The sequence below is a fragment of the Garra rufa genome, chromosome 20 (genome assembly GCF_049309525.1).
Source record: "Garra rufa chromosome 20, GarRuf1.0, whole genome shotgun sequence".
Classification (NCBI taxonomy): Eukaryota; Metazoa; Chordata; class Actinopteri; order Cypriniformes; family Cyprinidae; genus Garra; species Garra rufa.
Genome location: NC_133380.1, coordinates 38,702,488 through 38,728,926, shown reverse-complemented (window position 1 = coordinate 38,728,926; position 26,439 = coordinate 38,702,488). Strand labels below are relative to the sequence as shown.

The 26,439-nt window shown below is 36.7% G+C and overlaps 1 protein-coding gene across 1 annotated transcript in view; it reads left to right on the top strand.

Annotated features, from left to right (window-relative positions):
• Window positions 1–26,439, top strand: part of adgrl2a (adhesion G protein-coupled receptor L2a) — a 118,137-nt gene that overhangs the window by 17,147 nt on the left and 74,551 nt on the right. The gene's annotated exons all lie outside the window — the stretch shown is intronic.

Below are 26,439 nucleotides of genomic sequence, written 5' to 3'. Positions count from 1 at the left end.
CAAACTGCATTTTCGGCTATTTTATGAAGCTGAAACGCAAAGCAGTGATGAAGTATTGTGGAGCCGTTTTATTGATAGTATGTCTGCCATTGAATGCCATGAAATGTGGCATTGTGCTCTTATAGAAATAAATCAGGGCTGTATATGCTGAATGCTATATTAGTCTGAGCTCCTAATGCTTATTTGATAATCGTAGCGATATTGTTGCTTCGCAAGAGCGAGTCATGTTATGATAAACTTTAAAAGTGTCACAACATTGTGGGATAGATGGCCTGAAAACACTCTATTTAATGTATAATATGCATAGCGGTACTTCGGTAGCACTGAGAATGACCCACAACCTTGCATATTAATAATGCCAAATTCTTTATAGTTTCTGTTCTCTGCCAGTAGATCTTTAGAAAGCACAACATCCTGAACGTACACATGCTTGATTTCATAAGTATGGTTAATGAGTATTGTTGCATTCTTAATACAAAATCGAAAGTTAAATGTGTCATGTAATATGGGTTGACCCGGCATTTGTCTTTTTCTGGCCTCAATAAGGATATTTCAGAGTAAAGTCTTTTTTTTTAGTGCATTGGATTACTTACTATAAAGTCAACAGCACTCATGTTGACTCATTCATGTACTGTAATGGGGTGCAGGTTTATTGTCTGATAAATTAACATCATTATTTACCAGCAATTACAGTTTTTCTTTAAACGCACCATCGCTGGATTATTTCACGATGGGGCTAAGTAGTTTTGAAAGAAAGCTTTGCTTTATATGTCTGGCCAATTTGCCGGTAAGGATTGTGAGTAATATGAGCCGTTCTTTTTTTAATTATGGAAAGGACTGAATAATATCCGTTCGTGTCCTGCTGCCTTGGGCTCATTCAGAACGAATAGCAGGGAACCGTGGCCTCGACCGGCGGCCACCCGCCTGTATTCATAAAAATACTTCATCTCCATCTTAATTCAAATCAGAACAGCTTCTGTGTGACTTCCAGACAGCCAAATCACACATCTCAGAATTAACAGCGTTCTTGGCGGCTATAGCCTTTTGACAAAACAGAATTAAAAGGTTGAACTTTTGCTTTACGAAGAGATAACTTTCACCTGCCTCCGTTATTAGGCGAATATATAACCCAGTTTTCCGTCAAGTGAATAGTTTCCTTTCTTGATGTTCTTTTGCCGTGGAGCTCGATTGCAATCTTGACCTATGCTGCCTCCATTTCAACTGTGGTTTTTAACTCAGAACTGGATATTTGGTCAATCTTTTTAGATATTTAAAGGTCATCCCTATTGATTTTCAGATTGGAAACATGATATGCATAAATACAGGACTGTAGGTCAGTCATTTGCATGTCTCCAAAGCATATGAAAATGTAAAATCCTGCCATCTGGGATGAAAACTTGGACCATTAGTTTGAGCTGAAGCGCATGATGTATATAAATGATATATAAACATAATGGGCTATATGCATGGAGCGATTTTTTAGAACTTCTGCATAAAGATTAGTCAGCTCAAAAACTTTCATTAAAACTTAATTTGATGTTGTGGTATATAAGTAGAGACTCTTGAGACCCTCACAGAAACCTCTTCTGCCTCGTTCTTGTCAGAAACTGAGAAACAGAATAATTGCAATCACCGTAAATAATGATAGCGGCATTAACTTACAGCTTCATGTTATTTAACCTTTTAACAACATATCATTTACTACTAAACACTGTTATAACTGTTTATGTTAGCGTTAGCTATCTAGCGATGCTCTTGTAAACAACAGTATAATGGTATTCTTGATAATCAATAGTTTACTGCTATAGTCATGAACGTGTTTTAAACACTTATAATAGTTTAAAGCCTTTATTATTTATCAACTATTAAGCTGTACAGTGAAATTTACTTGATGACATGAACAAATGTGTGTCCTGGCGGAAAACAAAGACTTTTAAGATGAAAATGACATGAAATTACCATTATAACCAGTAGATGGCAGTAGAGGATCACTCATTAGTTCAGTTGCCATTTCAACTCCATATTTGTTGTCTTGTTTAAAAAAAAAAAAAAAAGTACTATTATAAGAAACGTTTAGTACTTTTACTTTACTGAAGTATGAAGTATAGCAAGTGCAGGAAGTCACAAAATCTAAAGTAATTTAAAAATGAAATAAATAAATAACTAAGCCCAGACACCAACAACCTATTTTTTTTTAAATACTTAACTAGTTAACTGCTAATTAAATAAGTTCATTATTAATGGTATATAACAATATAATACTACAACAATTTTTTTTAACGTTTTATCAGTTTAGAAACTGATAACTATATTTATTCAACACAGACTTGTTGCTGCTGTAGTTTAGATACTCTGAATTTACTCTAAATAACTTCTGGTCTGTTTTTGACATCGGCTTGTCAGATGTTTTATTTTGTGGAGGTTAGTTCTTTTTATACAAACAAAAAAAGCTCTTCAGATTGTTAGTAGGTTATTTAGCGAAACCGAGCAAAGGTAGCTTTCCTTATGGCACAGCTGAGTTTGACATTGTATATACATAATTTAACACCCTAGTAAAAAAGTGAATTATTTAAATTACATTTATTTCATGCTAAGCAGTTCAAATCTACTAGCATATTTACATATCACTCGAGACTTACTAACATAAAAATTATAATTAAACTTTATTTGGAGCTCTACTTGTGCACAATGCACATTTCTTAATACTAAGCCTGTTTTAATGTTTTTAGTATGATCTTTGAATAACATTGGTCCTTAAATGCAAGATATTTAAAGTGTACCTGAAGTATACTTGCAATAAAGTTCCACTTTAGCACAATCAAATATACTTTAGTATATCTTTAGTTGGACTTTAGCACTACTTCCACACAATAAATGTGCATTAATACAAAATTAGTTGTTCCAATTTAGCACACTTTAAGTATACTAGTTATGTATACTAAAAGCACAATTGCAGGTATGTTTATTAAGTGCATAAACATGTGTTTGTAGTATACTTAACATGAAATAAATGCATTTCAAATACATTTTAGTATATTTATTTTTCACCAGGGCAGCTTTGAGTCTTTTGCTGTGTAGTGTTTGCAATGAAGCTGAAAAAAGAAAATGCATATATAATATAATTAATCCACAGGAAACGTATTATAAAATAACCCATGGCATGATATATCATTTTGGTCATATCGCCCTCCGCAATCCTACAAACGCTTGTTACATTGGAATCATCCCCCAAAGGTTAACACTCCTCCCTATATAAGTGTAACCTAAAAATCATATTTTCCATCTCAAATGGGCCCTTTATTTGGACAGCTGCTGTCCCTCTTGCCTTCAAACTCTGACTGAAATGAGCTGTCTGTCTCTCTGTCTGAAACAAGCCGTCTGTCTTTCTGTCAGAAATGAGCCATCTGTCTCTCTGACTGAAATGAGCTGTCTGTCTCGACTCTTTAAACACCTCGGTTGAATGTCTGCTGATTAACAGTAAAAATATGTCACAGAGACGTCTAAAATGGCAGTTCTATATATATACATATATATCTGTGTGTCAGTTCACAAATATAAATGTTGTGTTGTATCATGAGAAATGAAAAGTATAAAACCCTCCTGCTTACTTTTGGTTGGGCTGGTTGTCTTGGTTGTTTGTTTTTGTTTGTTTTGGGGGGGCTGCTCACATCAAGCTTTGTTGAGATACTGCTGTTAGTGTTTTCGTCTAGCTGTCTCCCTCCCACATGTCTCTCTCTCTAGTCTTCTGCCCCTTTCTGCATGTCTCTGGGCTGTTGGTCTCTCTGAACTCACAACACAGACAGAATTAGAACGGATCTTTCCGGTTTCTTTGATTGACGGGGTTGTGCATTTGTCTCCTCATGTGTCAAGCAAGTATTTTAGGGAAACATATGTGATTTGTATTGTGCATTCTGAGGAATGTGGATGAGGCAAAACAATGTCTTCAATAGTGAGATCCATTATGTTAAGGCTAATCCTATTTAAAACATAATTACAGGTAAATAAACCAACCTTAACCATCAAAATAGACTAGCCTAACCAGCTCGGTCAGGCTTGCAGACCAACTCAGGCTTTTTTTTTTAGCAGGGAATGTTAATGTGCAAGATTCATCGCAGATTTGTTTCATACTGAAGGGCCTGATTAAATGACGTGGATCCTGCTGTGAAAATGCGCCGTTCTCTTTAGAGACGGACAAGTGTGGACAAGCCTTTCACATGCCTCAAAATCCCATCTGTGCAGTTACACTTTGTAAGGAAACATTTAAACTAGCGAAACTGATTATCTTTGAGCGGCTAAAGCCAATTCCCCTCAGCCTCAGCCCTGTGGCTTTTTGTTCATATCGGCGTTCCGTCAATATCAATATATCTGAATTCTCCCGCATTTAGCTTCTTTATTAAGATCTTGGATCCAGATCTCCGATTCCTTTGTTTTGGCTTTTATACCTCAGACTGCACAGCTCTCTTTGTGTCTTTCTTCTTCTTGTCTCCTGCTTTTTGTTTTTCCTCTTACCCAGGGGTTTTCTATCAGACTGAGGGATCAGACTTCCCATAATGCCGAGCGGCCGGGGGGTCAATACGCCCGCATTCGTCTTCACTGTCTTTCATCAGCCCTCCTCCTGATCTGTATGATAAGGAAGGAGAATAGCGGGTCGGGGGCAGACCGCTCAGCAAGGTGTGTCTGTTGTCCGACGGCCCCCTGCAGCCGAGCTCTTTAAATCCTCATTAGGATTTAACCGGGAGGAGACGCTGGTTTTAATGGATTAAGCCTCATAACAGCTGCCTCCTGATTGGTGGTTGTCATGCAAAAATCAAACAGGGCCAGTCACATGTTACTCGTTACTGGGTTTCCTGCTTCTCCCGCATGGTCTGGATGATACAAAACATTGTGTTATTGGTCTCTATTAGTAAATTGTTTGTAGTGGCTTGCAAAAAGAGAGCTTGCAGCATGGTTTCGGGATAATGGACTTCTGGGTGTGGGTGATCCGATGAGAGAGTGACTGAAACTCATTCACGTTGTCAGTTCATTTGCATTGTTTTGCATTTAGCCCTAATCAGCTGCATAAAGCAGATTAGCATTGGACAGACATTTGCTTTTAAGAGACTGAAATTCTTCTTTTGGCATTCAGTCGTGGAACAACTAACTAAAAATAGCGATAATATTAACTTAACCACATTTTTGAGTAGTGTAGTAGTAGCTCAGCTGTTTTCCCATTACGAGTACTGGGGTCTCATTTATAAAACTTTCTTACGCACTGATTTGATCTTAGAGTGTTCGTACGATCAAATCCACGTCAAAGTACAGATTTATAAAAACCGTCTTTGACGTGGAAAAGTACTTATCTCCACGTCAGATTCCAGCTTGGCGTACGACCGTTTCCTTGTGGTAATGCCTGGTATTGCAGATAGTTCAGCCTCACTATAATTTGATTTCTTGCGCTCCTTTTTTCTTGCCATTGTCACAGAGTTTTTGCTTTAGGAATGAGCTCATTTTATATGTTAATTAATTAAGCAGAGGCGTTTCGACGGCGGAACATTCAGCTGCACACAATTCCACGATCGTTTGTGATTTATAACCGAATGACTGGCGTACGCATGGATTTCGTGGTACGTTCGTTTTCTCTGAATCGCTCTTACGATCAAATCAGAAAAGTTCTTAGATAAAATCAAGAATGGTTTCTACGCAAGTCTTTATAAATGAGGCCCCTGGTCTTGAACAACTAGTTTGTACTAGTTTGTTTTTATCTGTTATCCTCCTATGTTATTTTTAACCCACACTGCAAAAAGTGATTTTCTTACTTTTTGTCTTGTTTCCAGCCAAAATATTTAAAAATTCTTAAATCAAGAAGTAAAAATTATTGGTAACACTTTAGAATAGGTAACAATTATTCACTATTAACTACGACTTATTGGCATGCATATTACTAGAATATTGGCCATTTATTAGTACTAATTAAGCACATATGAATGCCTTATTCTACATGACCTTATTCTTCATCCCTAATCCTACCCAATACCTAAGCCTAACAACTACCTTACTAACTATTAATAAGCAGCAAATTAGGAATGTATTGAGGGAAAAGTCGTAGTTAATAGTGAATAAGTGTTACCTATTCTAAAGTGTTAACAAATTATTTTCTTGTTTTCAGAAAAAAAGGCCAAAATTATTTTTCTTACCCCATTGGCAGATTATTTTGCTTGTTTCAAGCAAAAATGCAAATTTAAGAATTTTTAGATATTTTGGCTGGAATGAAGTAAGAAAAGCATTTTTTTTTTTTTTGCTGTGTAAAACTAAAAATTCCACAGATGTTGTAGTTTGGTCAGTTTGTGCTAGTAAAAATACTACAAAGGCTATTTAAAAAAAATCTACTACACTGCAAAAAATGCTTTTCTTAGATTTCTTAGTCTTGTTTCCAGCCAAAATGTTTTTCAGAAAAAAAAACAAAATTAATTGTGTTTTGCTTGTTCTGAGTTCTACTTGTTTTTTTGTTTTTTTGAAAACTATAAAATAATTTTTACTTGTCTACAAAATCCTTCTTGCTTTAAGAATTTTTAGATATTCTGGCTGGAAACAAGACAAAAAATCTAAGTGAGAAATGCATTTTAGGTGGATATTGTCAGAACAGAAAACAGTTTGACAGTTTCCAGAATGTTTTGTTTTTAAGTATACAATTATTTATTAAGTCCAATTATAGCATCCCCCGTTATCTCGTAGAAGAAAAACACATTTTTTAAAATAATTATAGAAACTCATAATGTAATCTAATTTATTATCTAATTTATTTATATAGAAGATTTTAGTCAAACAACTTTTTTTGTTAATTTTTTCACTCAGTTTTCAGGTAAGCTATAAATGCTTCACGTGGTAACATCTAATTTGTCTAGTTTTATTCAAGTCAGAAATGTTATCTGACTCAGTAAACCAACATAACAAATAAGCCTGCCACAACAAAATCAAATTTTACAGGTTGGTTAGATCTAGTAGAGGCAGATCCTTGACGTAACAAATGCAATTACCTCTTTTTCAGCGAATATATATTTAATTTAATACAACTTTAAGTGGTAGGGGAGCACGGGGAACGATCTAACACTAACACTTTTTGAATTTCTCAGTTTGTTTAAATCCATGTGGAGTTCAGAGTAAAAAAAAATCATCCACATTAATTTCACACTTGTCTAGTACAAACTGTCACTTTGTTTCATAATTACAGTGTATACGTTTTTCGTTATTTACCTCACAAGAAAGGAAGTGAGATGTTACAATATGCCCCATAGGTGGGGTACATTGTGACAACTAAAGGGGCACGTTGTAACATTACCATATGGCAGATTAAAATGTTATCTGGTCGAATGAAGAAAATATACACAACAAACTATAATATTTTGTCAATAAAATAAAATGACTAACTTTTTCAAATAAAAGAATGCCATTTTTTAAGAATTAAACGGCCCTGATCGAAACACACAGCTACAGTGCAGTTCAAAACAATGTGCGCAAACACATTTAGATATTCAGAAAAAACACTCTTCTCTCTCCGCACACAGCTCTCATAGAAGACGAGACAAATAAATGAGCCAAAATGCTTTACATTTCTTGAAATAATAATTTCTAAGCATTAAACATCCACTGTCAGTCTTTATTCACCTGTTTCTTGTAGTTTCTCATTAAAATCCATAAAAGTAAATGGCGTAAATTACATTGCTAATTTCATAGAATAGCGTAGTTTAAAACTTTCTCCATCTGCGCGACTGGGATTTAAAACTGGTTAGTCTCTTCTGCTGGTTTGAAAAGCATTCATAAACTAATAAATCTAAACTGATAAATAACAGATTGAAGATTAAAATAATAGCATATTTGTCTCATTTTAAATTAACACTAAAACTAAGACTAAGACTAAAACTAAAAAAAAAAAAAAAAAAAAAAAAATACTTCAACCAGCAATGTACTTTTACTATTGTAAAATAAATATTCAGCAATATCTTCAAAAGACTTTTGATTTTTGGCACACTTTTTTTTTCTCTGTATAGTGTTGCTATGCCAGCTAGGGTTATGGTAGCATGTGTGGAAATATTTAAACCACGTGTGTTACAATTAATCCCTTGTTAGTTTGTGCCCTGCACTCCCCTAGATATTGCCCACTTAAGCAGTTTCAGTGTAGCGAGTTACCTTTTGTAGGTGCTAGCTAACTATTTTTCAGGAAAAGCTTGACTGTAAGTTGAAGTCAAATTATTTGCATCTCGGCAAGCTACGGTTTCGAAGTTGCTTCCTCAACAGTGATGGCATTAGAGAGAAATGCCTGCTCTTTCAGGGACAGTTTCAGCTGAGAAGACAACTATGCATTGCTTAAATTGACAGTGATGAAGACCATCTCTTATTACAGGCTCCTGAGTGTTTGCAGGTTTTCAGTGGATGTAGCCCAGATGAGTCTGTGTGTGTTGTGTCTGTGTCTCTGGCTCTCTCTTATCTTGTTTGGTGTCAAGCTGGTTGGTGAAATGATGGGTACAGCAGCAGGAGGTCACAGCAGACCCACTGAAATCAGACCTCACACCTTATCTTCTTGTTAAAGCACATATCAAATCTAAACAGAATTGTGCTCTGGAATATTTACGATTCGGCTCTCTGGAGTTTGGGACGGGCTCTCTGTACTGCGGTTGTTTAAAAGATCTTGAGGGGGTGATATCGTGAGGAGATACAGGCCCCCATTATAACCATCTTTGTTTCACTTCTCTTGTTTTTGTTTCGAGTCTGAAAGATTCGATCAGACTGATGGATGGAGCCGAGAGATGGGGTTGGGATTCGCCTCTGAGACGTTCCAGTCTCGGATCTTTGAAAACAAAGATGAAAAGATGCATCACTGTTACTCATCTTCTTTCTTCTGTTTTACTCCCGAATCTCTGATCATCATCGCTGATTTAGATGACTAACATCAAGATGGCGCTACAGTGACGACGCCGATCACACTCACTGCTGACTTTCCCACGTTAACTCGTTTAGCTAACGGGCCTCGTTTTCACTTACTGTAACTGAAGTGGTTTTAACAATTTCATGGATAATTCTGTCGCTATCTAAACTGATATGACATTCTGTCCTGTGTAGAACACAAAAGAACATAGTTAGCATAATGTTCACACAGCTGTTTTTTATACAGTAAAACAGGGACTGAAAGCATAAACAGGGACTGTCAAGGTCAAAAAGGAAAAACAAGAAACAAAACTAAAATTGTTCTGTCGTATATTGCTGGGTAGTAACTGATTACATGTAATCTGGATTACGACAGAGATGCGCACTCGAGTTAGTGACACACACTCTTATAGACTTAAGACTTGACTCCAGACTTGACTCAACTCGAGGAGGAAGGACATTCGGACCTCGAGCTGTAACTGCATCACAATTTTAAGCAGCACATCAGAACAACGGAGCGGATCACATAACAAGCGATCTGTGTTGTTTATGGCAAATATATTTTAGCGCTGTATACTCTAGTATTTAATCTTAATCCAAACGCACTTTATTCGAGCCCTTTAAGATCCCATTTTAACAACAGAAACACGGCAAGCAGCACAATGATAGATTACTTTCACTAAAACACAGCAGAAAAAAAAACACAATGCTGCAAATCTAGTTATTTTTCTTACTATCTATTTATCTATCAATAATCTATGATTGTTCAAACCAGATGTGACAAGATGTTTCTGATCTAAATTTAGCATTATTATTCTGTAGGCTAAGAAGATTTCAAAATATTGAATATTGTTGTTAGATGGTTGGGATATAATTTAAACTTTGAAACAGCTGGTTATCTTTCTTTTCTGCTCAAGATGAGAACATTTAGATTATTGTAGACATTTTTAGTAGATAATGCTTTTAAGTAAAAAAAAAAAAAAAGTATAGATTTACCCTTGAACAGAAACAGTATTTTTGTCACATGGCCTTGCATGTATCTAAATGTAAATGCAATACATGTAAAAAAAAAACAAAAAAAAAACACTTTTTACTTTTTTTTTCTGACCTCTGCTTGGAAGAAAATATAGAGGCCGTGCCTCTTGGATCTTTAATTAAATAGCCCTGACTTATATGAAAAATAAATACTTTATTTGTATGGATTTGTAATATCTGTTTGTAATATCTCTTATTATAGAATTTGATTACAGGAAAACTGTTTTGAACATGCTAATGGATAAGCATAAGTAACAGCGACTCCAGCGACAAACACTTCAGACTTGACTCGGACTCCAGGTTAAGGACTTTAGACTTGACTCGGACTCCTGGTTTAAAGACTTCAGACTTGACTCAGACTCCTGATTAAAGACTTCAGACTTGACTCGGACTCCTGTTTAAAGACTTCAGACTTGACTCGGACTCCAGGATAAAGACTTCAGACTTGACTCAGACTCCAGATTAAGGACTTTAGACTTGACTCAGACTCCAGGTTAAAGACTTCAGACTTGACTTGGACTCCAGGATAAAGACTTCAGACTTGACTTGGACTCCAGGATAAAGACTTTAGACTTGACTCAGACTCCAGGTTAAAGACTTCAGACTTGACTTGGACTCCAGGATAAAGACTTTAGACTTGACTTGGACTCCAGGATAAAGACTTTAGACTTGACTTAGACTCCAGGTTAAAGACTTCAGACTTGACTCAGACTCCAGGTTAAAGACTTCAGACTTGACTCGGAATCCAAGTTAAAGACTTCAGACTTGACTTGGAATCCAGGTTAAAGACTTCAGACTTGACTCAGACTCCATGATAAAGACTTCAGACTTGACTCAGACTCCATGATAAAGACTTCAGACTTGACTCGGACTCCTGGTTTAAAGACTTCAGACTTGACTCAGACTCCTGATTAAAGACTTCAGACTTGACTCGGACTCCTGTTTAAAGACTTCAGACTTGACTCGGACTCCAGGATAAAGACTTCAGACTTGACTCAGACTCCAGATTAAGGACTTTAGACTTGACTCAGACTCCAGGTTAAAGACTTCAGACTTGACTTGGACTCCAGGATAAAGACTTCAGACTTGACTTGGACTCCAGGATAAAGACTTTAGACTTGACTCAGACTCCAGGTTAAAGACTTCAGACTTGACTTGGACTCCAGGATAAAGACTTTAGACTTGACTTGGACTCCAGGATAAAGACTTTAGACTTGACTTAGACTCCAGGTTAAAGACTTCAGACTTGACTCAGACTCCAGGTTAAAGACTTCAGACTTGACTCGGAATCCAAGTTAAAGACTTCAGACTTGACTTAGACTCCAGGTTAAAGACTTCAGACTTGACTCAGACTCCAGGTTAAAGACTTCAGACTTGACTCGGAATCCAAGTTAAAGACTTTAGACTTGACTCGGACTCCAGGATAAAGACTTCAGACTTGACTCGGACTCCAGGTTAAAGACTTCAGACTTGACTCAGACTCCATGATAAATACTTCAGACTTGACTCGGACTCCTGGTTTAAAGACTTCAGACTTGACTCAGACTCCTGATTAAAGACTTCAGACTTGACTCGGACTCCTGTTTAAAGACTTCAGACTTGACTCGGACTCCAGGATAAAGACTTCAGACTTGACTCAGACTCCAGATTAAGGACTTTAGACTTGACTCAGACTCCAGGTTAAAGACTTCAGACTTGACTCGGAATCCAAGTTAAAGACTTCAGACTTGACTTGGAATCCAAGTTAAAGACTTTAGACTTGACTTGGACTCCAGGATAAAGACTTTAGACTTGACTTAGACTCCAGGTTAAAGACTTCAGACTTGACTCAGACTCCAGGTTAAAGACTTCAGACTTGACTTGGACTCCAGGATAAAGACTTTACACTTGACTTGGACTCCAGGATAAAGACTTTAGACTTGACTTAGACTCCAGGTTAAAGACTTCAGACTTGACTCAGACTCCAGGTTAAAGACTTCAGACTTGACTTGGACTCCAGGATAAAGACTTTAGACTTGACTTGGACTCCAGGATAAAGACTTTAGACTTGACTTAGACTCCAGGTTAAAGACTTCAGACTTGACTCAGACTCCAGGTTAAAGACTTCAGAATTGACTCGGAATCCAAGTTAAAGACCTCAGACTTGACTTGGAATCCAAGTTAAAGACTTCAGACTTGACTCAGACTCCAGGTTAAAGACTTCAGACTTGACTTGGACTCCAAGTTAAAGAGTTCAGACTTGACTCAGACTCCAGGTTAAAGACTTCAGACTTGACTCTGACTCCAGGTTAAAGACTTCAGACTTGACTCGGAATCCAAGTTAAAGACTTCAGACTTGACTCGGACTCCATGTTAAAGACTTCAGACTTGACTCGGAATCCAAGTTAAAGACTTCGGACTTGACTCGGACTCCAGGATAAAGACTTCAGACTTGACTCAGACTCCAGGTTAAAGACTTCAGACTTGACTCAGACTCCAGGTTAAAGACTTCAGACTTGACTCAGACTCCAGGTTTTACAAAAAAGTCTCAATAGATTACAGTTACTTTGTACAGAGTACATGATTATGTTTTTTTTTTTTTTTTTTTTTGCAGTGGTAGTAGATTATTCATTATTCATTAATTCACCCCATCTTTTCTATTTGTTTGTTTGCTTTCTAAATTAACCTAGCGCTTATATACAGTTTTGGAAAGCCTGCTGTTATGTTTACTGCATTCATGATGTATGTATGTATGTATGATGTTGATGTTTTTGCTGTTGTTGTTGTTTACAGTACACAATAATCCCATTCAAATCTATGTGATGAACGAGTTAGGTCAACAATAATCTAAGAGTATTAAAAAGTAGTCAAATTACATTACCTGTGTAATCCGGAGTATTTTACTAACTACAATTTTACGTCCTGTAATCTACCCAGCACTGTTGTCATAATAGTTTGGAATGGGTGGCTTGAATTGCTTCATTTTAAAAGTGAGAATCTCAAGTCTAGTTTAGCATTCCTCAGTTTCTTGCGATATAAATTAGGACAGTTCCCATTTGTGTGGCCGTCACAGCAGATGTTGCAGTCGTTCTTCAGAGGAGAGTGTATCAGTGATGTCATCTCAGAGATCGATGGCTGAAAATGTACAGCAGATTCTGTTACTCACAGGGAGGTTTGTTCTCGCTAGTCCTACTAAATGAACTGTATCCTGTTGTAGTTTAAAAAATGCTTTGAGGTAGACACCCAGACAAAGAAACATTCCCAAGAACAAGATTAATCTAAAGGTCGGAAAGCTGGTGCCGCTGAGTTTTAGTTTGTGCCTTTGGAATTGAGCCCTTTACAGAAGGTCGGTGCTGATATTTGGGAAAGTGTGCAAAACGAGTACCTTCTGTGTTCCTCATTAACATATGTGCAAATAATAACTTTAACAGTGAGTGGCTGGCAAGCCATTTCAATTTTAGGAAAGGATAGGAAAGTATATTTTAAAAAGGATTTCAACGGTAATTCACTTTAAAAATAATTATAAAAGGTACATAAGAAAAAAAAAATATCAATTCAAATAAATCTTTTATTTGTTTTAAAGTGCTTGCATGGGCTGGCTCCGGATTATTTATCAAACCTCTTGGTATTGCATCGGCTCTCCAGAGCTCTTAGGTCTGCTAACCAAATGGTTCTGGAGGTCCCCCGTTCTCTTTTAAATACTAGAGGTGACCGGGCCTTCTCAGTCGTGGCTCCCACTCTGCGGAACACTCTGCCATTAGCTGTGCGGGCGGCAAATGGCCTCGCCATATTTAAATCTCTACTCAAGACAAATTTGTTCACTCTAGCTTTTGTCTGAGTATTGGCAGTTATAATCCATTTAAACAATATATTATTTAGCCTGTTTAAGAAGACTTAGAAGAAGACATTTCTTAAGAGATTTTTTTATTTATTTTAAAAATCATATTTTCAAAATGGAAGGCAGCCTTTCATTGGCCTTTTTTGTTTGTTGTGTTTAATAATGTCCATTAGTATGCACAATTCACCCCATTTACCCAATTTACTCCACATCTAATGCTTTTTCCTAACACTCATACTGAAAAGATGCTTTTCTTACTTAGATTTCTTGTCATTTTCAGCCAAAATATCTAAAAATTATTAAAAAGTAATTATTGTTGTTTTTAGAAAAAAAAACAAGTCTAAATTAAATGAGTTTTTGCTTAGAACAAGCAAAATAATCTGTCAGTGGGGTAAGCAAAAAAAAAATCTTATTTCAAACAGAGAACATTGGCAGATTACTTTGGTTGTTTCAAGCAAAAATGCACTTAATTCTGACTTAATTCTGAAAATGTAGAAAATCCTTCTTGATTTAAGAATTTTTAGATATTTTGGCTGGAAACAAGACAAAAAATGTGAGAAAAGCATTTTTTGCAGTGCATATAACTGAATCACTGAAGGAGACAATTTAAGACTGTGGATTTCAGCACAGGTTTTTTTACTAACATTCCAAATAATTCAATGAGGTTCTGTTTTGCTTAGTTTAAATCCCAAAATTGGTGCTTAAATCTCACTGCAGCGTTTGAAACAATGTCTTAGAAGAAACACCTTGAATCCGGTCTACGTCTGCATGATTTATACACTCTTTCCTAAAATAATAAGTATTAAATATGACATTTTAATGTGGAAAAACTCCCCAGTTTGCACAGCACTCCACACAAGTGTATATATAATGCATTGGAAATAGCTCATGTTCAGTCTTTTGTTCAGTCAGTTTTCTTTTTGCTGTAGCACCTCAAGCATTCAGGGCCATCTGCGCCCCGTCTCTGCAGTCTGAGTGACTGACTACATTCTGATATTTTTCAGACAGCCTCAGACACGTTTTCAAACACACTCATCCTTTCAGCCGGACTACAGCGGGGGCTGTTATGTGCCGAAGTGTCTGGGTGCCTGTGATTGTACTGAAAAGCGGTTCCAAAAGTTCAGAACCTCACATTTGTACATTTAAAGTAATGTTGACCAAAGCCAATTCCCATGAACTTTGTAAAACAGAGGCTATAGTGCTTTCTTGCGCCGTTCAGACCACAAAAATGAGTTTGAAGGAAATCCTATTCGTCAACCCAGAGGAAAATGTTCAACTTTTATAGCTCAGGGGACGTCATGGAGTGCTTATGTTTCATTAAAGTATCAACTTTGTCTTAAATGTTTTCAAAGCAAGCTGATCAGTGAATTCCCATGACTTTTATAGTTGTCCATAATAATACCCTTACCAAAAAGATTTTACTTTAAGTATACTTAAGTAAAGTTTAAGTATATTTTTAAGTATACTTTATGTAGTAAGTATACAAATATCAGTGTATTCATAGTATACTTTTAAGTGTACTATTTCAATACTCCTTTTCCAGTATATGCAAGTATACTTTAAGTATAACAGTAGCAAACTTTGAGTACACAACTAGTTTACATCTATGTTTTCAGTTTGTACTGAAAGTATACTAAAAGTGAACTTATAGGTATACTGATAGTTTACTAATTAAATACTTGTTATGCATATTTAGTACACTTTGAAGTTTAGTATCAGTAAACTAATAGTTTAGTAGGTTCAATACTGCAAGTATACTTGAAGGTTTTCTTTCAGTTAACTTTACATCATACTTTAAGTATACTACTATGTCCCTATTAATTATTATTATTAAGATTGCATGTGGAAGCATCTGTTGTTTCGGTTTCTTCTTCACTTGTGTTTTGGAAATTTTGTTCAGAAGATGTGTAATAGCGTCCCTAGCGTATAACAATAAAAACACAGATTCTCAGAGCAGAAGTATAGCTTTAAATATACTTAGACTTTTTTAAAGTATAAGTCAAGTATGCTTAAATGTCATTTTAAGTATATTTCTGAGAAGTAGACTGAAAGTATACTTTCCTAGTTTTTAGTTTAAAAGAAGTATACTAATAGCACACTTGAATAAACTTATTTTTGTAAGGGTAATAATAATAATAATATAATATCAATTTTAAAAAAAAACTCCCCAATATTGTGGAATATAGTGGAAACCCTACAGAATTCAATTCATTTAAAAATATAATTTTTCAAACGCCACACTGTAAGAGCGTAGTGGTTTTTCAGTTGAGCCTTCTCCTAATATTTCACGTTGACCAACTTATAAAACACTGAAAATGAGACTGTCCTCTGATGTGACAGTAACTCAGTGCTTGTGTGATGGGTTTCCTGCAGCAATAAGTATCAATGGTATCAGGAGAGCTGAACAAATATTACATTTCAGACATGGACAAACAGTTTGGGCAAAAAACCTGACTGCATGTTGAATGCAATGTTTTATAGGTCAGAAATCCACACAGCAATGACGTATAGGTCTGAAAAGCAATACAGCGCATACATCCATTAATTTACACATTTGAACCTTGAAAGTCTTTTGGAAGCATTTATTTTCTACTGTCTGTACTGAGGTGTCTTCTGTTTCTAAAGTACATTCTGTGAACCTCAAGGACAAGAGTATTGAAACTCCATCCAGAGTGCTTCAAGCATTAACCAGAGTTTACTTTTTTATTTAATAAGCTGACTTTTCCGAGAGACAGATAACATACAAATTACTTCAAATACGAAAAATTATTCATGTTATAGTATTATGATTATAGCTAGGGTGCTGTCTGGCCATTCCATATTCTCCTCTGTGATCTGAAGGCATTGAGGGTGGATGCCAAGCAATTGCTCTGAGGCTTCTAAGGTCTTCTAAATGTTTTTAACATGCCAGTTTCCAGTGTGTTCTGAGTGGTTGCTAGGTAGTTACTGTCCTAAATCAAAAGAGCCTATCCCAAGTCTTTATGGTGTTCTGGAGCCTTCTTTAATCTTTTCTTTGGATTTTCCAGTCAAAGGTTTGTTGTAATCCCAAACTCTTCTTATAAATAATACTAATAGTGATGCTTTACTTAGCAAACACCGCTAATTATTTTTCCATATGTGTGGTTTTCAGAACTTTATTGCATTCTGTTTTATATTTAAGGCATCTGCAGGCCATGGATGTGGAAGCTCAGTTTTCCACTTGATTTTCAGTTATACTGGACTGGGTGAGGAGTAGCCTTCAATACAGTACAGAGTGGATCGTAGTCTTGTTTGATTGGATGAAATAGGTTTATTAGGACATCAGATTGTCACCGACCATTAGCAGCATGTTACTAAAAAAAACGAGTCTCTGTACATGTCAGCAAACCCTTTGCCCAGGGTCTTTCTTTTCTAGTGTAGTTAAATGAAATTTCGAACAAGGCATATAGGCACTAATTTCTGTCAGTGTGAGCGATTTAAGAGAAGCAGATAGATTCTGGGGTGAAATTATCTCCCCCGTATATCTTGCTAATGAATACCCATAGCTTGTGAACTCAAAACCATACAGCACAAGTGTCATAAAGGCCTTTTTATTCCAGGTTGTCCTTGCATTTTTAGTGTCCCCTCGAGGGTTTTCAGATATGAAGCAGGGTGTGAAAGCCAGGCGCTGGCAGTGCAGTTGATGCTTCGTCAATAGGCGACTATAAAGGAAGAATTCATGACCTTGATGTGGCCCATTGTGCTTAATTAAGTGTAAAGGTTGATTTACATGTGTGAGTCAGTGTGGAGGTTGTTGGTCTCGCTTGTGCCACTTAACAGCACTGAAAAACACAAAGACCTCAGAAATAGGTATAGTGGCTTCTTACCTAATAGCTGGACTGGACAGTCATTAAAATGCTTCAATAACTATCATTTTTTTATTGTAAAGGCATGTATTGTCAAGAATTGTTGCAAATGTTTTATTATAATTATAAAAGCGCAATCCACAGATTTTTTTCAGCAAGTGAAAGTGACAGAAAAAAAAATGCTTTTATGCTACTGATATAACTGTTAATTTCTTCATATTTAAAATTCGGTATAATTTAAAATAATAATAATAAAAAAAAACTTGACATTGAAGTAGTTTGCTTTGAAAATATATTAAAAAATGTACCAAGGTTCCAGTTTTTATACAAAAATTCTATTTTTGTTTAAATAATTAAACATTAAAAAAAATATTTTTGAAAAAACAAATAAATTAATAGAAAGGAACAATAGTAGCTTTACGTTTATTTACGGTTATTTTATTTATTTATTTTTTAATAAGTGGCCTAATATGTGCAGAGTTACGTAAAAAAGGAGGCTGGCTGGACCACATGCAAATGACGACACGCTTGAAGCCAGTTTTACAAAGACTTCCCTTAACAATGTATGAACCAGCAGGATATGTTTTATAGTCCTACCCGAAGCTAAATGACATAGTGTTTTTTTTTTTTTTTTTTAACCAGCATGTACCTATATCAAAGATCCTCCTGATAGCCCGCCTGCTGTTGCCATGGAAGAGAAGGATGCAGATGAATTGGGGCAAATGGTGGTGTTGAATACCAATGAGCCCAGGAGCCGATAGCTCACAAACATGTTTAACGCCCCTTTGCTAAAGTACTGACACTGCCGGTTGTTTTTTGTATTGTGTTTTTAATGGCCCAATGACGCATCGGGACAGCGGAAGCGGCCAGTCGGAGTGGCCGTGTTATGAAACAATGTTCATCGATATCTGGATTAATACCAGGCTTAAGCTTCCACTGTAGACATTTGCCTAGTTAATAAAGTTATAAAGCTAAGATTTGGCCACAGAATACCAAAGATGTTTACTCGGACCCACGCCGAGGGTTGCATGCTTATCGTAGCTTACCGAGTTTCAATTTTTTTTTTCCACACAAATCTCATTCAGCCTGAGAGCATCTCCCCTGTTGAGGATATTTGCATTGCCCTGTTGTTCTCCCTCTGGTGAGACCTGACTTCTAAAGACAACATGCCCTTATAAAGGATATTGCGGGATTACGGAAACCGCTCTGTGGGAGGAAGAGTCGTCTCCTCATCGGCGTCTTTGCCTTTCGTAAATTTCTCTAGTATTTGGCTAGCGGAGAGCAAGAAAGCGACAAAAAATTGCAGGTATCAAGCTGCGTCTCCAGTGGCCTCAAGCTGATTTGGGGTATTATGGGTCCCTTTCCTCCTTTAAAACTCCCCCGGTAAGCGACGTCGTCTACCGCGAGTGTGTAATAATACTGGCCGGCTTTGAAACGGCGAGCTCATTTACAAACAGCTGTAGCCATCGACAGGACAAAGCACAGTTCAAACTACATTAACAGGGCTTGGCAAGCATGATGAGGTCTGGAATCCTTTCGGTTCTCGGCGGGACGGCATGCCGTGTCAAGCTTGAATAACCATATTAAAACTCTTTGCTGTTGGCCCCAGTGGCTGTTCCCGGAAGACTCTGAAAGCAGTTTAGATCTCACCTCAACCTTATTGCAAATACCAAAACCGCTGCATTCTATTATCATACACGGAAAGCGGAGCGCATAAGGGACTCTTCCGTGGGCTGTTTTCTTGAGTCTGGTAATATTTCTTTATTAGGTGACACGGTGACATGACTCATCTGTTTGTCATCTGGCTCCTCGGCGGTCGGTACGAGGGAGCTTACAGCAGGCCGATGATGGTGATCTTTATCACTCGCGCTCTGTTCATTACCCCTCTGCAGTGACACTCATATCCTGGCAGATGGTCACTTTCCGATTGATTTGCCACGTTGGGGAGATTAAAATATTATGGCTCCGAAGAGACCGGCCGCTGTCCTCGTCAAATTAGCATTTTTGCCTGGCTGTTGCGCACGGAATGGGTCAATGTCACCCCAAAGGTGATGACGGAATTAGAGTAGGATCATGGGAATTGGGCAGCAGAGATGCAGGAACTCCTGACTTACCGTCACAGCGAAAGCTGATCCTGACGTTTCCGGTAAGGGCTCTAGGACTATTAGCTGTGCTTACAGTGAGTGTAGCTAGCATGTAAACACTTTTATCATTTCGACACCCCCCGCCTCCATTTTAAAAGTTGTTTCTTTGCTTGGCTGCAGAGCATGAAAAAAATAAAAAATGAACACGTTTACAACAAAATTTTTATAACCTTGTTGCATCTGCAGTGGACGAAACAAACAAACCATGAGACAATCTGTAATTTGAGCAGTAATTTTACTAAGGATAGCATCTGAATGTCTGTTTACCAGTGTTCAACAAATCAGTTAACACTGTCTATGTGCTTTAATTAATATTCATGAGCATAGCTGGTTTCATAATGCATTGTCCTCACTCTTCTAATCATTCCTGTGCTACCTGTGCTATACATATAAAAATAAAGGTGCTTCACGAGGCCTTAAAAGAACCTTTTTGTCTAAATGGTTTCAACCTTTAACATCTGAAGAATCTTTCTGGTTCACAAAAGGTTCTTTGTGGTGAAAGAAGGTTCTTCAGATTATAAAAACAAAGAAAGAGATGGTTCTTTAACCAATATTTGACTAAATGGTTCTTTGTGGAACCAAAAATTGTTCTTCTATCTATGGCATCACTGTGAAGAACCTTTTGAAGCACTTTTATTTTTGAGTGTAGCAGTGGGGTTACGCTTTATTTTGATGGTCCCCTTTAAAAATTCTGTTGACTATAGGTAACTTTGAAACTACATGTCAACTAACTCTCGATAGAGTATAAGTAGAGTATTAGTATACTAGGTTATAGTTCAGGTTAGGTTTAGTAGAATAATTTGGCATGTCTGTTGTGGAATCATCAAAATAAAATGTTAGCAGATATTAGTTTACTAATACTTAAATGAATGGTAGTTAAAATTATATTAATCAAAATGGGTATGTTTCCGCACCGCTTTCAAATGTTTTAAGCAGTGTTGGGGAAAGTAACTTTTAAAAATAATGCATTGGAATGCTGAGTTACTCCCTAAAAAAGTAACTTAGTTACTTAGTTACTTTTTATGGAAAGTAATGTGTTACATTACTTCTGTGTTACTTTTTAAATCTGGGCTTGCTTGTTTGTTTTTAATTTTAAAAGTTATATTTTTGGCAAATGCAAATGCCCCTTCACAAAAGCCTCAGGCTGAAGGAAAAGTTAATTCACATCTGTACAGTAGAACAAAAAATATGATGCTAGTTTTCTCAAATGAAACGGTATAAGTGACACTCACAGCAGTTTGGGAGATTGAGTTTATCTGTTCATGTGAGATGAAAATGCCAAAAATTACCGGGAGCGTCACGTGTGTTTCAGTATGCGTGTAGTAAAAGCTCGTCTCCGCAATGCATACATACAGCTAGGCAAACGGAACATATCGGATTCATATTAAAACGGTCTTTTTGCATTTCAGGTTTCACATACACTAGTCCATATCGCGATTTGAATTAAGTGACTGACCAACATTTGATTTATGAATCCAAAAAACGACGAATTTACGTGGCATTTTGCTATAGTAGATTCGGTTTTTATGAATGGAGGACGACGCGATCCCGTCTGTGTTTTGGCGGAGGAGACTTAAACGCGCGACCATATTCTATAGTCTTCGGTATACATCCGCGTTAAACTATCAAGGTGAAAGTCATCATAGCTTGGGTAGTTCAGACCCAGCTCCCAACCCAAATTTGAGAATAGATTAACGGCGATATTTTTTTTATCGCGCGATAAGAGTTTCACGTTAACGCAGCACGTTAACGCCGATAACGGCCCACCACTAGTTATTTTAAAAGATTTTAAAAAAAGTAATTTTGCTAATTAGTATAGTTGAATTGGATCATCGAAGCTCAGCAGCAAAGACACTAGTTTATAAAATGGTATTAAATACAAAAAGGATATTTGTATTATTTAGCATTTTTAATTATTGCAGGTTTGCGTCATATTCTGAGTTGCTTTTCACTGTTTTTATTCATTTAGAAAAATACAAAATCTGTTTTTACTGTGAGTGAGATGAATGAATGCATGTTCACATTTATTCTAGAACTAAAGTAACTCCTGATTTCTCTCAACATGGGGACAGGAGAGCTTTCAATCAATAAATGGAAAAAAGTAACTCAGATATTTTCTTGCAAATTAAAAGTAATGTGTTTCTTTCCTAGTTACTTAAAAAAGTAATCTGATTACGTTACTTGTAATACTTTTTTTGTTTGGTGTGGTGCTACTTTTTTTTTTTACCTGTAGAACAATAAACAGCAAGACGCAGTGATATATGATACATGGGTTGTCTTTAAGTGTAATAATCTTTTTTATTTTTTTATCTTTAAAAAAATGAACATCATTATGAAAAATCAAATACAATTTAACAAATAACCAGTGTCAATACTTATAAAATTGTAACAAAAATCGTATCAAATGATAAAAGTTTGGTATCACCCATCCCTATTGGTAGTTGACTTGTACTTGCAAAGCTTCTCATAGTCAACAAAATAAATTTACCAGCACTGTGGTTAGTCATTTTATTATTAGTAAAGAAGCACTCTAGTAAAGAATGGATGTAGGAATTACACTTCAAGCGGCATGTTGTTAATGCAGTGTAATAAGATGCATTATCAAAACCTCTTTGCCCCGACATCCTACATAATCTTGTGTAATTAAAAACACATGTATCGTTTTTCCGCAACGAATCTCGGCGGTACAAAAGCACCTTGTATGTATAAAAACATTTACATGGTAACAGAGCTCGACGAGGTTAAATGGGAGGTGTATTTGAGCCCTGATTAAAAGGCTCTTCCACCAGTCGCACCGAACAGGTCTGTGGAGTCATGTACAGCGGTGCAACTGATAAGGTATGGCTCTGAAAGGACTCCATTGTGTGTCGACGTGGGGCCTGTTCGCTGGAGTTCAGAGTTGGCTACCTATCTACCTGAAAGGAATTGAAAAGCGACCCTTGTGGTGACTGACCAGAATGACTGATAAGCCTCAGGGGGAGATTATAGCGATTATGGCACTGCTGGAGAGGTTGCCATGGCGATGAAATCGAGCATTCTCTTTAATATATTATTTACTGCCTCCGTTCCTGACCCACGTCATTTAATCAGGAGAGAGCAGGAGACCCATTCACTTTTAAAAGCGCAGGAAGTCCGCACACCTCTGCTTGTGTTCCGCGCAGCATAATACAGATGTGAAAGAAAGGTACCAGACTGAGCATAAACTATACATGAAAACAAGCCCAACAGCAAGTTTGCGCATTGCCGCAGGAAAGGCACAAGAGGCATTCCACGGGCTGTTTCTCTAAAGCCAAAACTAACACTTTGGGTTACTCCGAATTATTCTCTTAAGGCGTACAAAAAAAGCTAAAAAAAGTTTGGTCATGTCCAGACTACTATTAGACAAATCAAATACATTTATGGCAATTTTTAGATTAGTGAATGAATAGTTGATTGAAGTTTCAAGAAATTTGAATATTACGTTTGAATGAGCAACCTCATAATGTTGGGAGTAAAATGGCTGACCCATCGTCCGGTGGGCTCTGGTCATGTTACACAGGGCTGAACATGCAAAAGTCAAGTAGTGGACATCACTAAAGCTTCTATAGAGGAAACTTTGAGTCCATATTGAGGTGCAAATGTCTTTCAAATGGACTTTGTCCTTCCTGCTGTCTGACCACGACTGCTCATTGACCCTGACCGGCTAAAACCAGAGCGGAAATTAGACAAACGCTCAACTTTGAGACAAAAGAGACGGTGGATCCTTGGCTTTATTGAGATAATAAAGGAAATAATAAAGCAAGAAATGAGGATCTGACTTCCAAATCTCTCTATGCAGCATAATATGTAAAAACCTTTTTTTTTTTTTCTCTCCTTGAAAGAATTATAATCCGTTTACAAACGCTATTGGGTGTACTAATCTAAATTACTTTCCTTTCTCCTGAGCAAAATGCCAAATTTGGTTTCTTTGGTGTTGTCACTATGTTTTTCCGCCCCTTACTACAATTATTTTCTAAGATTAAATATGGAGGACTTTTTCAGTCATGAGCCTTAATATAATATTATCTTTAATAAAACGGTGTTTTTACATTTTTTAAACAAAATACAAGAGGTGCTTGCCCATTCAAAACCCACCACTATAATGCTAGGATGTTTGGGGCGTGTATTGTCTTTGTTGGTTTCTGAGGTGTTTCTGGTCACTTTGAAAAGTATAATAAATAACATACATTTATTTATGTTTTTTTATTAGATTGACACTTTTGCTGAAAGTTAGTACACTTAAAAAATAAAGGTGCTTGGAAGGGTTCTTCACAGCGATACCATAGAAGAACCATTTTTGGTTCCACAAAGAACCATTCACTCAAAGGTTCTTTAAAGAACCATCTCTTTCACTTTTTTATAATTTGAAGAACCTTCTTTCGCACAGAGAAACTTAAAGGTTCTTTATGGAACCATTTAAACAAAAAAGGTTCTTCTATGGCATCGTGAAGGACCTTTATTTTTATAAGTGTGGCTAAATTAAGATTTAGTTAACATTTAGTTAGATCAGATTAATTTGGCACTCACAATCCTCTTTAATTATGTAGTAACATTAAATAAAGTATAGAATTTAGTTTCTTTGTTGCTTTGGCATTTCTGCAATTTTTGTACTTTAGTTTGGGGACCAATTGTCACTTTTAACTATGACTTTTGCCTCAATAAACTCCTAATCTGCTGTTTATTAATGTATTTTATGAGTTTACATGTGGAGTAGGATTAAGGGATCTAAAATATGTAGAATAAAGCGTTAATATGTGCTTTATAAACAGCTAATACACTCTTGGTGCTTTAAAAAGTTCTTCACAGCGATGCCATAGAAGAACCATTTTTCGTTCCACAAAGAACCATGCAGTCAAAGGTTCTTTAAAGAACCATCTCTTTCTTACCAAGAAACTTATTTCATCACAAATAACCTTTTGTGAAACAGAAAGGTTCTTTAGATGTTTAAGGTTCTTTATGGAACCATTTAGACAAAAAAATGTTTTTTCTATGGCATCGAGAAGCGAGTGTATGCTAGTACTATGCAAATACAAAACTAGCTTACAGTGAGAATTGGTCCTTGAAAATAAAGGGTTAAAACAAACACACTGAACACTGACAATGTGTTTTCTCTAATATAATATATATATTTTTTTCTTGCAGACATGGTTGTATTAATTTGCAGTATTCTTTATAAGCGCGTCATGAAGGACATACAGTATTTATTTACTAGATTTGAGTGATCGTTGACCTTTAGACATTATCTGATGGTTTAATAGACTGTTTGTTGAGGGTGTTTGTCTTTGCACGTCAGGAGTAATTTGTCCTATATTTGGTCCACAAAAAATCATTAACACTGTTCATTAGTTAATCAAAGTCAACACACAATAAATCATAATCATTATAAGCTTCAAATCTGCAGTGAGAAGCTCCTTTACCGTTGGACGTTTAGAGTCAGACTGCAGCAATGGGAAATAATAAAAAAAAAAAAAGCTTTTGAAGGCATTTGGTTAACAAGCGCTTTTTTTTAAATGTTAAAATCCAGTTAAATTTAAAGAAGAAGAAGTAAGAAGAAGAAAAAAAAAAAAACGGCAGCTGTGGTTGCAAGAAATTCGCTGTAATATATATTTCATTAACTGATATAATGTTAATGTCCCAGCCTACTTGAACTTCTTCAATCTGCTTTGTAACATTTTTACAGTATAGTGAAAAAATCCCTCTGTACAGAATGAAGTCTTTTCCCCTTAATTAGATTTGGCCCTTTTTTCGCTCTACTGTTTTGATTTGACCGTGTCCTGAAATATCCGTCCATAACAGCGTGAGTCAGCAGTGACTCCAGGCCTAATCAATTGTCCTGCTTTTGAAAAGCTGTTTATGAAGCAGGCTCCAGCAGACTACATGATGCATGAACTGCGCTGGTGGGCGTTTCGGGGCTCTGGCAACGGGAATGCGTTTTAATGTAATTCCCGGACACTGGAGAAGTATCGCATGTTGTAAACTTGACATGCCAGGCCGCAGAAACACGTCGAAGTTTCTCATTATCGGCCCTTCCACGCCCTCAACATACTCTGGTTTTCCTGGTGTTCTGGTAAAATGAAAGAATCAGTGTGGTTGAGAGGATCAAATCCGCTGCCATGTGGCGGAACCGCAGCTCGGGAAAATGGAGAGTTTTAGCAGAGGCGATCGGATGAGGTGAAAAGGGGGCGGGTTCGGCTGTGCTATTCCTGTGTAGTTGGAGTCAGAAGGGAAAAGGGCCGAGTGAGATAATGCAGCCCGGTCTGACGGACACCGCCGCAGCCCGATTGATCCGCTCAAACACCGTCGTGACCTCACCATCGAGTTGCATTAGAGTACAGTGGAATTTAGGCCAGGGGAAAAAAGCTGTGAATTTAAATGTTAAGGCAAAGGACTGAAAAGACCTGGGCAAATAAATCATGATGAAATTTAATCACATTATTCATGTCAATTTACTTGAATGCTTCATGAGCTCTGTTCGCTCTAACTACAGCCAATCTACGACTAGTACATTGTGAAAATTGGTACACTTTTTAAAGATTTGGTAAGATTTATTTTTTTTACACTCTTAGAAATAAAGATGCTTCACGATGCCATAAAACAACTTTTTTGTGTCTAAATGGTTCCATAAAGAACCTTTAACATCTGAAGAACCTTTCTGGTTCACATAAGGTTCTTTGTGGTGAAATAAGGTTCTTCAGTTCAAAAA